Source organism: Hyla sarda, chromosome 4 (assembly GCF_029499605.1).
Source record: "Hyla sarda isolate aHylSar1 chromosome 4, aHylSar1.hap1, whole genome shotgun sequence".
NCBI lineage: Eukaryota > Metazoa > Chordata > Amphibia > Anura > Hylidae > Hyla > Hyla sarda.
The window spans coordinates 116,167,199-116,180,195 of record NC_079192.1 but is presented as its reverse complement, the minus strand read 5'-3'; the positions used below and the strand labels follow the sequence as shown (position 1 = coordinate 116,180,195).

At 41.0% G+C, this 12,997-nt stretch overlaps 1 long non-coding RNA gene across 1 annotated transcript in view; it reads right to left on the bottom strand.

Annotated features, from left to right (window-relative positions):
• LOC130368355 (uncharacterized) overlaps positions 1–8,100 on the bottom strand; it is a 30,664-nt gene extending 22,564 nt beyond the window's left edge. The window contains exons 1-2 of the long non-coding RNA XR_008892429.1: positions 7,915–8,100; positions 7,527–7,679 (exon numbers count right to left, since the gene is read on the bottom strand). This is a non-coding gene — a long non-coding RNA (uncharacterized LOC130368355). The remainder of the gene's footprint in view (positions 1–7,526; positions 7,680–7,914) is intronic.
• Positions 8,101–12,997: the final 4,897 nt, after the last annotated feature.

Genomic DNA, 12,997 nt, shown 5'->3' with positions numbered 1-12,997 from the left:
TATTATTTTTTTTTTTTTTTTTTTTTTTATATAGCCAGCAATTCATGTTACAGCTCTTCTTTAGGATCATATCAGACAGACTAATCTATATTGCTCCTGCACATTAGACATGTGCAATTCGTTTCGGAACGAATACTAAACTTAACAAATTTTCCCGTTTTCGGGTGTTCGTTACAATCAGAATGCACGGAAAAAAAAATTGAATATTTCCGAAAAAGAATACGAATATACAGTTAACTAATGCATTTGTTAAGTAATGCATAACGAATAATGCATGTTAACGAATAACAAAGGCATTCGTTATCAGTAAACCGAATGTAAGGAATTAATTAGATTTTTTTCATTGGGCTTACCTGAGGAAAACTTGCCTTCCTACACAGAAAACGGCAAAAAAAAGGTGAAAACAACAAGAATCCTAAGGTAACACCTGCTATTTATTACAAAAGAGGATCAGCAAGTGAAACTAATGTGCATTTCGTTTAGTAACGAATGCAAAATTTTACAAATTTTACAGATATAACGAAAGATCTGAATTAACGAATGCATTCGATGTTATTAACGAATGCATCCGAAAACGAAAGAAATTTTCGCGGATGCATCCGAAAACCGAATATGACGAATGCACAGCATTCCGAATATTGACGGAACCGAAAATGTTTAAGAAACGAAAATGAACAAAACATTTTGTGGGTTCTGCACATCAACGATCTAAAAAGCATATATATTAAAAATCATATATATTTAGTGCTTGTCCTTCCTTGGACCACTTTTTCTAGGTACTAACCACTGAATGCCAGGGACAGTCCACAAGACCTGAAATCACAAGTCGGTGAATGTCAAAGTCACCCAGATCCGGATGCTTGCCCATTGTTCCTGATTCCAACACATTAACTTCAAGAACGGTCTGCACACTTGTTGCCCTACATACACTCACTGGCCACTTTATTAGGCACACCTATCCGATTGCCCAAACATCTAATCAACCAATCATATGGCAGAAACTCATCGCATTAAAGGGGTATTTCAGATTTTTTTATTTATTTGACTATGCTACAGGGGCTGTAAAGTTAGTGTAGTTGATAATATAGTGTCTGTACCTGTGTGTGACAGTTTTCTCACAATTCTTCTGTGATTTGGTCCAATATTTATTTTTAACAGCATACAAAATGACTGTTTTCCCAGCTTGCAAAGCAGCCGAGACCTGACTCACTAGTCAGCTGATGACAGGGAGCCTGTCTGCTTCAATGGGTGGAGGGATCAATCTGCAACTATTGCAACAGCTGTAGGCACCCTGATTGAAAACCACAGGTCTTTTGATGGATGCAGCTTATTTATGTTTCAATGGGTGGGGTGGTTGATGTGTGGGAGGGAGGAAAATGGAATTGTGGGATTTGTAGTCAAAAAAAGAAAACTCAAACAGGAAATATCAGTTCACAAAAAGCTAGCCACAGTATTATGATAATCTCACAACATAGCCATTTAACCCCAAGACAAGCGTAGATCCTTCCTAAGCATGTCCATTATTCTCTGCCAGGTACGTACTGAAATCACCTTATGGTGGATAACCCCTTTAAGGTATGTAGATCTGGTGAAGACAAATTGCTAAAATTCAAATCGAGCTTTAAAATGGGGGAAAGGGGGACTTAAAAGAGTACTCCACTGGAAAATGTTATTTTTTTAAATCCTCTGGTGCCAGAAAGTTAAACATTTGTAAATTACTTCTATTAAAAAATCTTAATCCTTCCAGTACTTATCAGCTGCTATATGCTCCACTTGAAGTTCTTTTCTGTTTTAATTTTCTTTCTATTTGACCACAGTGCTCTCTGCTGACACCTCTGTCCATTTTAGGAAATGTCCAGAGCAGGATAGGTTTGCTTTGGGGATTTACTCCTACTCTGGACAGTTCCTAAAATGGACAGAGGTGTCAGCAGAGAGCACTGTGTTCAGACAGAAAGGGAATTCAAAAAGAAAATAACTTCCTGTGAAGCAAATAGCAGCCAATGAGTACTGGAAGGATGATACATTTTTAATAGGGGTGATTTACAAATATGTTTAACTTTCTGGCTCCAGTTGATTTAAAAAAAAAAATGTTTTCCATTGGAGTACTCCTTTAAGTGGAATGGTTGTTGGTGCCAGACTGAGCTGGTCTGAGTTTTTCAGAAAGTGTGTATCTGCTGGGATTTTAAACGCACATCTATCTTTAGGGCTTGTTCACATGGATGGATCCGCAGCGTATTTTACGCTGCGGATCTGCCGATGATGGACCCCAACAGTGTGACTGCTGGGAGTGGCAATCAGCCGCTTCGAGCAGACACACTGCAATGTGCGAGTCATTGCGCGCATATGCAGTATACTTGCACACGTCTCCTCGGCTCCCCTTGCTCCCTGAACTAGGCTAAGAGCAGCTGAGATGTGTGCAAGTATACTGCACATGCACGCAATAAATCGCACATTGCAGTGTGTCTGCTTGTAGCGGCAGATTGCCGCACAGAACAGGCACATCTGAGTCAAAGTGTTGGGGGCAAATCCGGATTGGCAAATCCACCTGTGTGAATGAGCCCATAGGCTTTACAGAGAATGGTCCAGAATAGTCTGGATAATAAACAGTTAGTGACAGTTTGCCTTGTTGTTGTTGTAGTCGAAGAAGATTGGGCAGACTGGTTTAAGATTACAAAAGGGAACAGTAACTCAAATAACCACTCACTACAACCAAGGTATGCAGAATACCATTTCTTAACAGATAAACATATCAAACCTTAAAGCAGATGGGTTACAGCAGCTGAAGACCACACTGGGCGCCACTGCTGTCAGCTAAGAACAAGAAACAATTTACACAAGCTCACAAAAATTGGACAATGACGGACTACAAGAACATTGTCTGGTCTGATGAGTATTCATTCCAGCTACTACATTCAGATGGCAGGGTCAGAATTTGGCATGAACAACAAGTAAGCATGGATTCACTCTGCCCTGTAATGATGTGGGGGACATTTTCTTGGCACATTTTGAGCCCCTTAGAATCAAATGAGCATCATTTGACTCCTTAACGACAATGGACGTAAATGTGTGTCATGGTGACGTTGTACTTAACGCACCAGGACGTACATTAACGTTCCGCCATGATCACGAGCACCGGAGCGGTGTTCGCGTCATGCCCGGCAGGTCCCGGCTGCTATCAGCAGCCAGGGACCCGACGACAATGGCGGACATCCACGATCGCTCAGATGTTTGCCATTAACTCCCCAGATGCCGTGATCAATGCAGATCACGGCATGTGTGGCAGTGCAGTACTTTGAATGGATGATCAGATCGCCCGCAACGCTGCCGCGAGGATATAATTATCCAGCATGGCGGCCAGAAGTCCCCTCACCTTGCTCCGGATGTCTCCCGGGGTCTTCTGAGATTGAGCAGACCAGAGCCGAAGATTACCGATAATACTGATCAGTGCTATGTCCTATACATAGCACTGAACAGTATTAGCGATCAAAGGATTGCTATGAATAGTCCCCTATCGGGACATAAAAAGTGTAAAAAAAAAGTAAAACATTTAAAATAAAAAAGTAAAAAAATGTGAAAAATCCCCTCCCCCAATAAAAAAGTAAAACGTCAGTTTTTCACATTTTACCCCCCAAAAAGCATTAAAAAAATAATTAATACACATATTTGATATCGCCGCGTGCGTAAAAGTCTGAAATATTAAAATATATTGTTAATTATCCTGTACGGTGAATGGCATAAACTTAAAAAAAATTAAAAAGGCCAGAATTGCTGCTTTTTTGTCACATTTTATTCCAAAAAATTTATAAAAATGTACAAAGAGTAAAACATAAGCAAAAGTGGTACTGATAAAAGCTAAAGATCATGGCGCAAAAAATGAGCCCTCATATCGCCCCATACACGGAAAAATTTGAAAGTTATAGGTGGTCAAAATAGGGCAATTTCAAACAAACTAATTTTGTTAAAATGGTTTGAGATTTTTTTAAGCGGTACAATTTTAGAAAAGCATATAACATGGGTATCATTTTAATAATATTGGCCCACAGAATAAAGAAAACATGCCATTTTTACCAGAAAGTGTACAGCGGGAAAACAAAACCTTCCAAAATTTGCTAAATTGCAGTTTTCTTTTCAATTTTCCCACATAAATAATATTTTTTTGTTTGTGCCGTACATTTTATGGTAAAATAAGTTATGTCATTACAAAGTACAATTGGCGATGCAAAAAACAAGCCCTCAAATGGGTCTGTGCATGGAAATATAAGAGAGTTATGATTTTTAGAAGGCGAGGAGGAAAAAACGAAAATGCATAAATAAAATTGGTCTGGTCCTTAAGGCCAAAATGGGCCTGGTCCTAAAGGGGTTAAATGTGACAGCCCACCTGAGTATTGTAGCTAACCATGTCCATTCCCTTTATGGTCATGTTGGACCCTTCCTCTGATGGCTACTTTAAGAAGGATTTTGCTCTATGTCACAAAGCTCACATTATCTCATAGATGACAATGAGGTCACTGGAGTCCAATGGCCTCCACAGTCACCAGATCTCAATCCAATAGATCATCTTTGGGATGTGGTGGAACAGGAGATTCAAATCATGGATGTACAGCCGACAAATCTGCAGCAAGCGTGTGGAAAGTATACAAGAATGAAGGCAGTTCTGAAGGTAAAGGGGTCCAACCGGGTCCTAGCAGGTATACCTCATAAAGTGGCCAGTGAGGGTATTCCCTGTCTTGACAGGAGCCATGTTGTCAAAGATTAACAATGTTATTAATTTCACCAGATATACTGTATGTATTCCCTCAACCCTCATAGTCTAGTCAAATGCACCGACTACACGCAGCACTTTTACCAGATACACTCATCATACAGAAATACTATTAATGTGAGTATATTACATCTAGCAGGTCGTAAACTGTTTTATATCTTTATGGGAGAGCTAGGTGACTGCCCCAGTGGCTGCTGTTACATTTCCCAGAGGAGTTGTCTTCTGATAAGCCCTGACCTCTCAGCACCGCATCTACCTAATGATTCGGGAGCAGGTGGATTCCCTGCCTGACCAGGCAGATTTGTTATACTGGGGATGAGCTGAATGTCAGCTCTCGATGGGAATAGTCGTGTCAGCCATATTTATTGTCACCCAAACTTAATGGTCATTTTTTGAAGGAAACGTTCTCTTTAATGAGAATATATAGTCTCTTACTATGTATATTAGTTTTACAGAATACTGTTGTGTAACTTCCTACTCTTGGATAATGCTGTAAGTCATAAATTCAATGAGGTTTCTTTATTCTTGCTGTTTGGTTCATGTTTATTAAATCTGTTTTACTGTTATGTGGCACTTGCTGTCCTCCTTGCTGTCTTTGTTCTCCATCATTCTGGTGTATTTCACTCTCTGCCGTATTTCTCTGTTAGGATGTGCATATATATATATATATATATATATATATATATATATATATATATATATATATACAGACAGCATTGCATGCATTAAACTCGTCTGCTCCATACTCCTTTACGGTACTGTTGCTATCCCTGCTTCAAATCACTTTCTAATTTTCAGAAATTTCTCTTGTTTATAAGTTATTAGATCCAACTGCTGCAGTTAACTACTACTAAGGCTGCATTCAGACCACGTTTTGTACATACGGGTGCCAGATCCAGCGGGGGGAGGAGCAAACCGGGCGCTCCTGTACCCCAGCCGGATCAGCCTGTGACTCCATTTACTTTAATGAGCCGACCGGAGTCAAACGGTGACTCCGGTTGGCTCAGTTTTGACCCATATCCGGTTTTGGAGCGGACCTAAAACCGTAGTATACCACGGTTTTAGGTCCGGTCAGGAAACCCCATGCGAGTCAAAACTGAGCCGACCGGAGTCATCGTTTGACTCCGGTCGGCTCATTAAAGTAAATGGAGTCACAGCACCCATATGTACAAAACGTGGTGTGAATGCAGCCTTAGGCTACGTTTACACGGCCATTTAGACACGTCCCATTCCCCCGTCAAAAATAAAAACAAACTAAAAAAGGAACGGACAATAACATATGCAAACGGGTGTTATCCGTTTGGATCCATTATTGTTCAATTAATAAACCCAAAAAAAAAATAATAATAATAATAATAATTTTCTGAGCATGCTCAGAAGTAAAAATAGATTGAACAAACGGATGCAAATGGATGACATTAAATGCTCATCCATTTTCCATAGACTTCAATGATAAATTTGCTGTATCCGTTTTTTCTTCTTTTTTTTTTTTTTTTGATGGGAGAAAAAATACTGAATGCACCGTCTTTTCTCATATAAAAAAAAGGGAAAGGAGTGCAGATGGGTGCAAACGGTTGTGAAAGGATTGTAAAAAAAATCCCATTGACATCAATTGGATTATTTTACAATTGTTTGTAATCTGTTTACAAGCAGCAACAACTGAACCTAAACAGGGAAAAAAAATGGGGACAGACAGCCGTGTGAAGGCACCCTTAACTTAGATTCACTCCAGTCATGTAAAATACCATGGGCTATCTGACCACCAGTAGTCAGTTGGTGAAACAATGCCACCCTTAACAAGCCCAGGTAAGGGATTCACTAGTGAAAAGCTGGGATAACATGAAAGAAGTACAAAAAGGGGTGATTTATTAAGCTGTCGCTCTTTATTGCCCATGGCAACCTATGATTCTCACCTTGCTCTGGTAAGAGGAAACTATGATTGGTTGCAACTCCATGATGCACAGCTATTTATTATTCCCTCCAATCACAACACAACACATATACTCCCCCCTGGTGTGCCATCACATAGTCCATGGTCCATAGTGCAACGGACTGAACAGGCTTGCGCTGTGCTCGGCTGATAATTTACACAGTTCAGTATAGATGGCATGTGGTGGGAGAAAGGGCTCTTTATGTAAATTGATATTTTAGAAGAGAGGAAATAAAAAGCAACAGAAGGATCACAGCAAAGAAGGGTTACTCTAAGCACTAAGGACATAGGGGGACATGTATCAATAATGGTGTAGCAATGTGTGATTTTATGTATGTTTTTTTGCGTCAAACGGAGCATATTTGCTCCAAAATTATCAATTGTCGTACACAAGTTTGTAATTTTGGCACAAATGTAGCCCTACAAAAGGCGTAGACCCCAGAATTCCAGGCAGTAAATCTGACTTTGGGACGATCTATTGTTGTAGCTATTTTCTCTGTCACTTTATTCATGGTGTAGATTTGCGCCTAAATGAAGGTATTTGCGCCTAAAAATCGAAAAGTCGCAGTTAATGAATTCCAGACCAAAGAATGATTGTAACTGAAATCGCGACTAACAAAGTGAAATCAGTGATTTTGTTCTAAACCATTTGGCGCAATTTTTTGTTGCAAAAAAGGACATAAAGGAAAAATATCGACAAATCACAGACAAAAAAAACAGGGTAAAAAGCTTCATACATACCCCCCATAAAGCAGACAATATACTGGTATTTACACAAAGGACAGCTACCTTGAACTTCAAGTGGTCAGGGATAGAAGGGAAGCTTTGATTTACCTTTGATGAACAGTGTGGATCATCTTCAGCAGTCAGAATGGCTCAGCTTGCAGGTACACAGCACAGGGTTTCTTGGGTTTTCTCTCTCTCCTTAACATAGCACTAGTTCAGCACCACTTCCCACCCACATTGCTTTATTGTGTCTTGATCTAGCTGTTGTTAGAGACAGGAGACATCTAGTGGCCAAGTCTTAAAATGAATTACTTAGTAGTTTCCCCGAACCATGTAGCTTTTTTTTTTTTAACTATACAGTATTTCCCAGGGCCCCTTTCCCATTCCAAGCGTCCATACAACTCTGTAACAAATAACCCTCTGGTCTCCTAATTTTAGTGATTGGGTGCTCTGCTTACTACAGTATAACACATCGCTCTATACTCAGGTTACTTACATCTTGTGCCACATGTCTTGTATCTGCAAGATGTACAACTCATATATACTCCTACAGAGAAGTGAATGGCTGATTGGATAGTTGGATATTTCCATCAGGTAAATTTATAGCCAATGCACAGGATATACCATAAATGTCCTAGAGATCCACCTCTGGGACCTGCACTAATCTGGACTTTTGCACCAGGCTCTATGGGGGAGATTTATCAAAACCTGTGCAGAGGAAGAGTGGTGCAGTTGCCCATAGCAACCAATTAGATTGCTTCTTTCATTTTCCACAGGCCTCTTTAGAGGCCTGTGGAAAATGAAAGAAGCAATCTGATTGGTTGCTATGGGCAACTGCACCACTCTTCCTCTGCACAGGTTTTGATAAATCTCCCCCCATGAGCTTTCAGTTAAGCTGCTGACCCAAATATTATAAGCTATGTGAGCTATAGATTATGTTAAATAGGACTATTCTGCGTGGGAAAATGTTGGATACAAAATTCAACAAACCCCAGAAAAGTCAATTGGGTCTGTCCGTCACTATGGCTGGTATGCATGGTATCTGACACTGCAGATATTTTTGTTCTGCTTCTATGACAGAACAGAACTGAACAATCAATAGTGATATAAACCCAGCTGAAATAAATAAACAGCTCCAGAGACTTATTCTGCAGTCATATTTATGGGACAATTGGCAGAAGACAAAAAAATAAATAATCCTTCCTCTGGATCAACACAGTTGGGTTATAGATTGAACCAGATGGACTCATAGATACCATAATACAATAATAAACCATTGATTCTATCTGAAATTGGTAAAATGGTGTTCAAAGGCTAAAACATACATAAATAAAGGGTTTCACCTTACCATGTGATGTGTAAATCTTTACAAAGGTGATTGACATCAAGACAACATCCACATAACTACCAGGACCCAAATCATCCCACTGCCTCTGCTGGCTTGTTTTTCTTCCCCATAGGGCATTGCGGTGCCCTCTCTTACCCAAATAAGTGAGATTCACATGATGTCTATCTTCTGATGCACCTATTATGAGAGGTTTTGGCATTGGACAGGTTGGGTGCAATTAACTGTGTATTTCGACACTTCTATCACAGTAAGGTTTAAAGGGGTATTCTGGGTGAAAAAAACTAAATCAAATAAAATTGTACCAGAAAGTTAAACAGATTTGTAAATTACTTCCATATAAAAATCTTAATCCTTCCAGTACTTATCACTGCTGTATACTACAGAGAAAGGTGTGTAGGTTTTTCCCAGTCTGACCACATTGATATCTGCTGCCACCTCTGTCCATGTCAGGTTGTCAGATTTGCTCCTGCTCTGGACAGTTCTTGACACAGACAGAGGTGTCAGCAGAGAGCAGTGTGATCAGACTGGAAATAACTACACAACTTTTTCTGTAGTATACAGCAGCTGATAATATTTAGAAATCTGCATAACTTTTAAGAACCCATTAATTTGAAAACAATTTTTTCCACCAGAGTACCCCTTTAACTTTGTTAACAATTTGTGCTACAGTAGCTGTTCTGTGGAGTTGGGCCAGATGGGCTAGATTTATCTTCTCACATGTATCAAAGAGCATAGGACATCAATGACCAGTTGTCCTTTCTTATACCATGTTTAGTAGATACTAACTACTGCACATTAAAAAGCACAATACCTGCCATTTTGAAGATGTTCTGATCTAGTTGTCTAGTCAATACAATTTGGTTCCTTCTTCCAACTCAATAGGGCACTTTTGCCTGTCAACAAGCCATTTCTGTTGCTTGCAATACATCAGTTTTGAGAACAGTCTGTCCACTGTCAGTCCATTATATCCTAAGTAGAAGGAATCTACAGAATAAAGTTATATATATATATATATATATATATATATATATATATATATGTATGTAGCTTATAATAGTAATGAATGTCTACTATAAATGTATTCATGAAAACTGGGGTAAACCCTTATGGTTAGTGTTTTTATAAAGGTCTCTCCATTGTGTTATCTGCGTGATGTGATAACATTGTATATCTAGAATAAGAATATACCTTGTTTGATATAACACAACCCACAAGTGCACTTCTATATACGCTATATGCAAGGCTGCACTGAGGCTGGTACATGGGGTGCAGGCGACTGATGAGTAGGTATAATGACCACAAGCTCAAGGAGTAGTGGCATAGTTACCATAGAAACAGGGTACGTGACTGCTATGGGGCCATGTGAACAGGAGAGCCTAGTCAGAGACCAAATGGCCATGCCCCCAATCTAACCCATGGATTATAATATGGGTGGTTTGAAAACTGTTGGTGCATGCCTCAGACAAATCTTTGCTGCTCCCTATAGTGAAGCCTGACCTCTGCCCTGGTGAAGGTAGTGAGGTCACTCGTCATCATCATCACCTGCACTGTTTTTTTTAAACTATTATTTTAGCAGATGGAGGGACCACCCGCCTAGTTGAAGGAGCTAGCTGGTTAATGGGGATTATTACTTGCCTACTGGGAACAACTGTCTGCCCACTGTAGTAGACTCTTTGCCTACTGGGTTGGTGACCCTGGCTAATTAGGTAACCACTTGCCTTTTAGGGTACTACTTACCTACTGGGGATTCTGCTGGGTATGCCGCAGGACAGTGGGAGAGTGCAAAGCTTCATAGAAATTGTAGTCTCTGGACCATACTCAGCCAGGAAGTTCCCTTTATAAAGTTTTATTTTTTTTATGCTGGGGGGGGGGGGGGGGTACCAAGGTTAACATTATTATCATTTGGGGACTATAGGTTGTATAGAGGTGGGATAACCTCTTTACAGATAAACCTAGATAAAGTATATTCTGCCCCCAATCCTAAAAGTTTATAGTGGTTAGGACCCCCACAACCTATTAATAACACCCCTTAGTTCTAAATAATGTTTGAGCTGACAAGTGCCCCCACACCCTATTAATAACATCCTAGAAGGGGTACTCTGGGGAACTAAACCCATAGTCCATCCTTTCCCTCTCATCAACCTATTTAATTCTCTAAATATCATTCATTAGCAACAATGAGCAGTTTCCTCTCTTTGGTTGGCACTTACTCTGTCTCTGTTTAAATTTCTCTCTGAAAGCAGCCCCCACGCTCATGAGAGACACAGACAATGTAGTTTCTGCCCTGCAATGGTGAATCAGGTTCTCTTTAGTGTGGAGAACTGGGGTGTGTACAGCCTTAGACAATCAGACACTGAATCTCTCTCTGCTGCAGATAGGGTGGAGGCTTCTCTTAGAGCATGATCTGGCTGGCATATTTGCAATGATTGCTGGGAGATGTTGGCAAGGGAAGGGAAGGATAACAAAGAATATCAAGCAGCCATTGAAGACAACAGGGGCCACAGGAGCCATGCGGGCGCACTCACAGCCCATCTCCCTGTGCTGGTTCAGGGATGGGCAGCGCCACAGCCAGCATGTCCGGCTGTGGTCGCATTCACCATGCCTGTAGTTTCTTACCTCTCCACACTCCTGTCTCTTCTGCTTCCCCTGACTGCCATCGTGCGCGTATCCGTTTTCTATCTGAAATTTAAAGGGCCAGCACACCACTAATTGGTCCTTTCTGTGTGCTGACCCTATAAGTGTCTGCACTTCCTCTTGACCTCTGCCAGATCTTTGTGCTCTATTGCCATTGAGAAAGTGTTCATACTCTGTTATGTCTACCGTGTACCAGTACCTTTGCTACATTTCCTGACCACTGTACCTTGCCGCCTGCCCTGACCTACCTGCCAGTCCCCGATTCTGAATTGTCTAACTAATCTATACCTTGCCTCATATTGGCAGCCACTGTGGGCAAGATGTGCCAGGAGTAGCAACCTGGGTGTTTGTCTGCCACAGCAAGTCCATCCTGCTTTGCAGCGGGCTCTGGTTAGACTACGCTCCCTGGTGCGGCTTTCACCATCGTCCACAGTGATACAGTGGATCCACTACTCCAGGTATTACAGTCTGATTTTTAAAGAATTTAAAATTAAGGTGGAAAATAAGTATTTGGTCACCTACAAACAAGCAAAATTTCTGGCTCTCACAGACCTGTAACTTCTTCTTTAAGAGTCTCCTCTGTCCTCCACTTGTTACCTGTATTAATGGCACTTGTTTGAACTTGTTATCAGTATATAAGACACCTATCCACAACCTCAAACAGTCACAATCCAAACTCCACTATGGCCAAGACCAAAGAGCTGTCAAAGGACACCAGAAACAAAATTGTAGTCCTGCACCAGACTGGGAAGACTGAATCTGCAATAGGCAAGCAGCTTGGTGTGAAGAAATCAACAGTTGGAGCAATTATTAGAAAATGGAAGACATACAAGACCACTGATAATCTCCCTCGATCTGGGGCTCCCTCGATCTGGGGCAAGAACGATCATAAGAACGGTGAGCAAAAATCCCAGAACCACACAGGGGGACCTAGTGAATGACCTGCAGAGAGCTGGGACCAAAGTAACAAAGGTTACCATCAGTAACACACTATGACGCCAGGGACTCAAATCATGCAGTGCCACACGTGTCCCCCTGCTTAAGCCAGTACATGTCCGGGCCTGTCCGAAGTTTGCTAGAGAAAATTGGATCCAGAAGCGTATTGGGAGAATTTCATTTGGTCAGATGAAACCAAACTAGAACTTTTTGGTAAAACTCAACTCGTCATGTTTGGAGGAGAAAGAATGCTGAGTTGCATCCAAAGAACACCATACCTACTGTGAAGCATGGGGTGGAAACATCATGCTTTGGGGCTGTCTTTCTTCTAAGGGACCAGGACAACTGATCCATGTAAAGGAAAGTATGAATGGGGCCATGTATCGTGAGATTTTGAGTGAAAACCTCTTTCCATCAGCAAGGGCATTGAAGATGAAACATGGCTGGGTCTTTCAGCTTGACAATGATCCCAAACACACCGCTTGAGCAAAGAAGAGGTGGCTTAGCAAGAAGCATGTCAAGGTCCTGGAATGGCCTAGCCAGTTTCCAGATCTTAACCCCATAGAAAACCTTTGGAGGGAGTTGAAAGTCCATGTTGCCCAGCGACAGCCCCAAAACATCACTGAACTAGAGGAGATCTGCATGGAGGAATGGGCCAAAA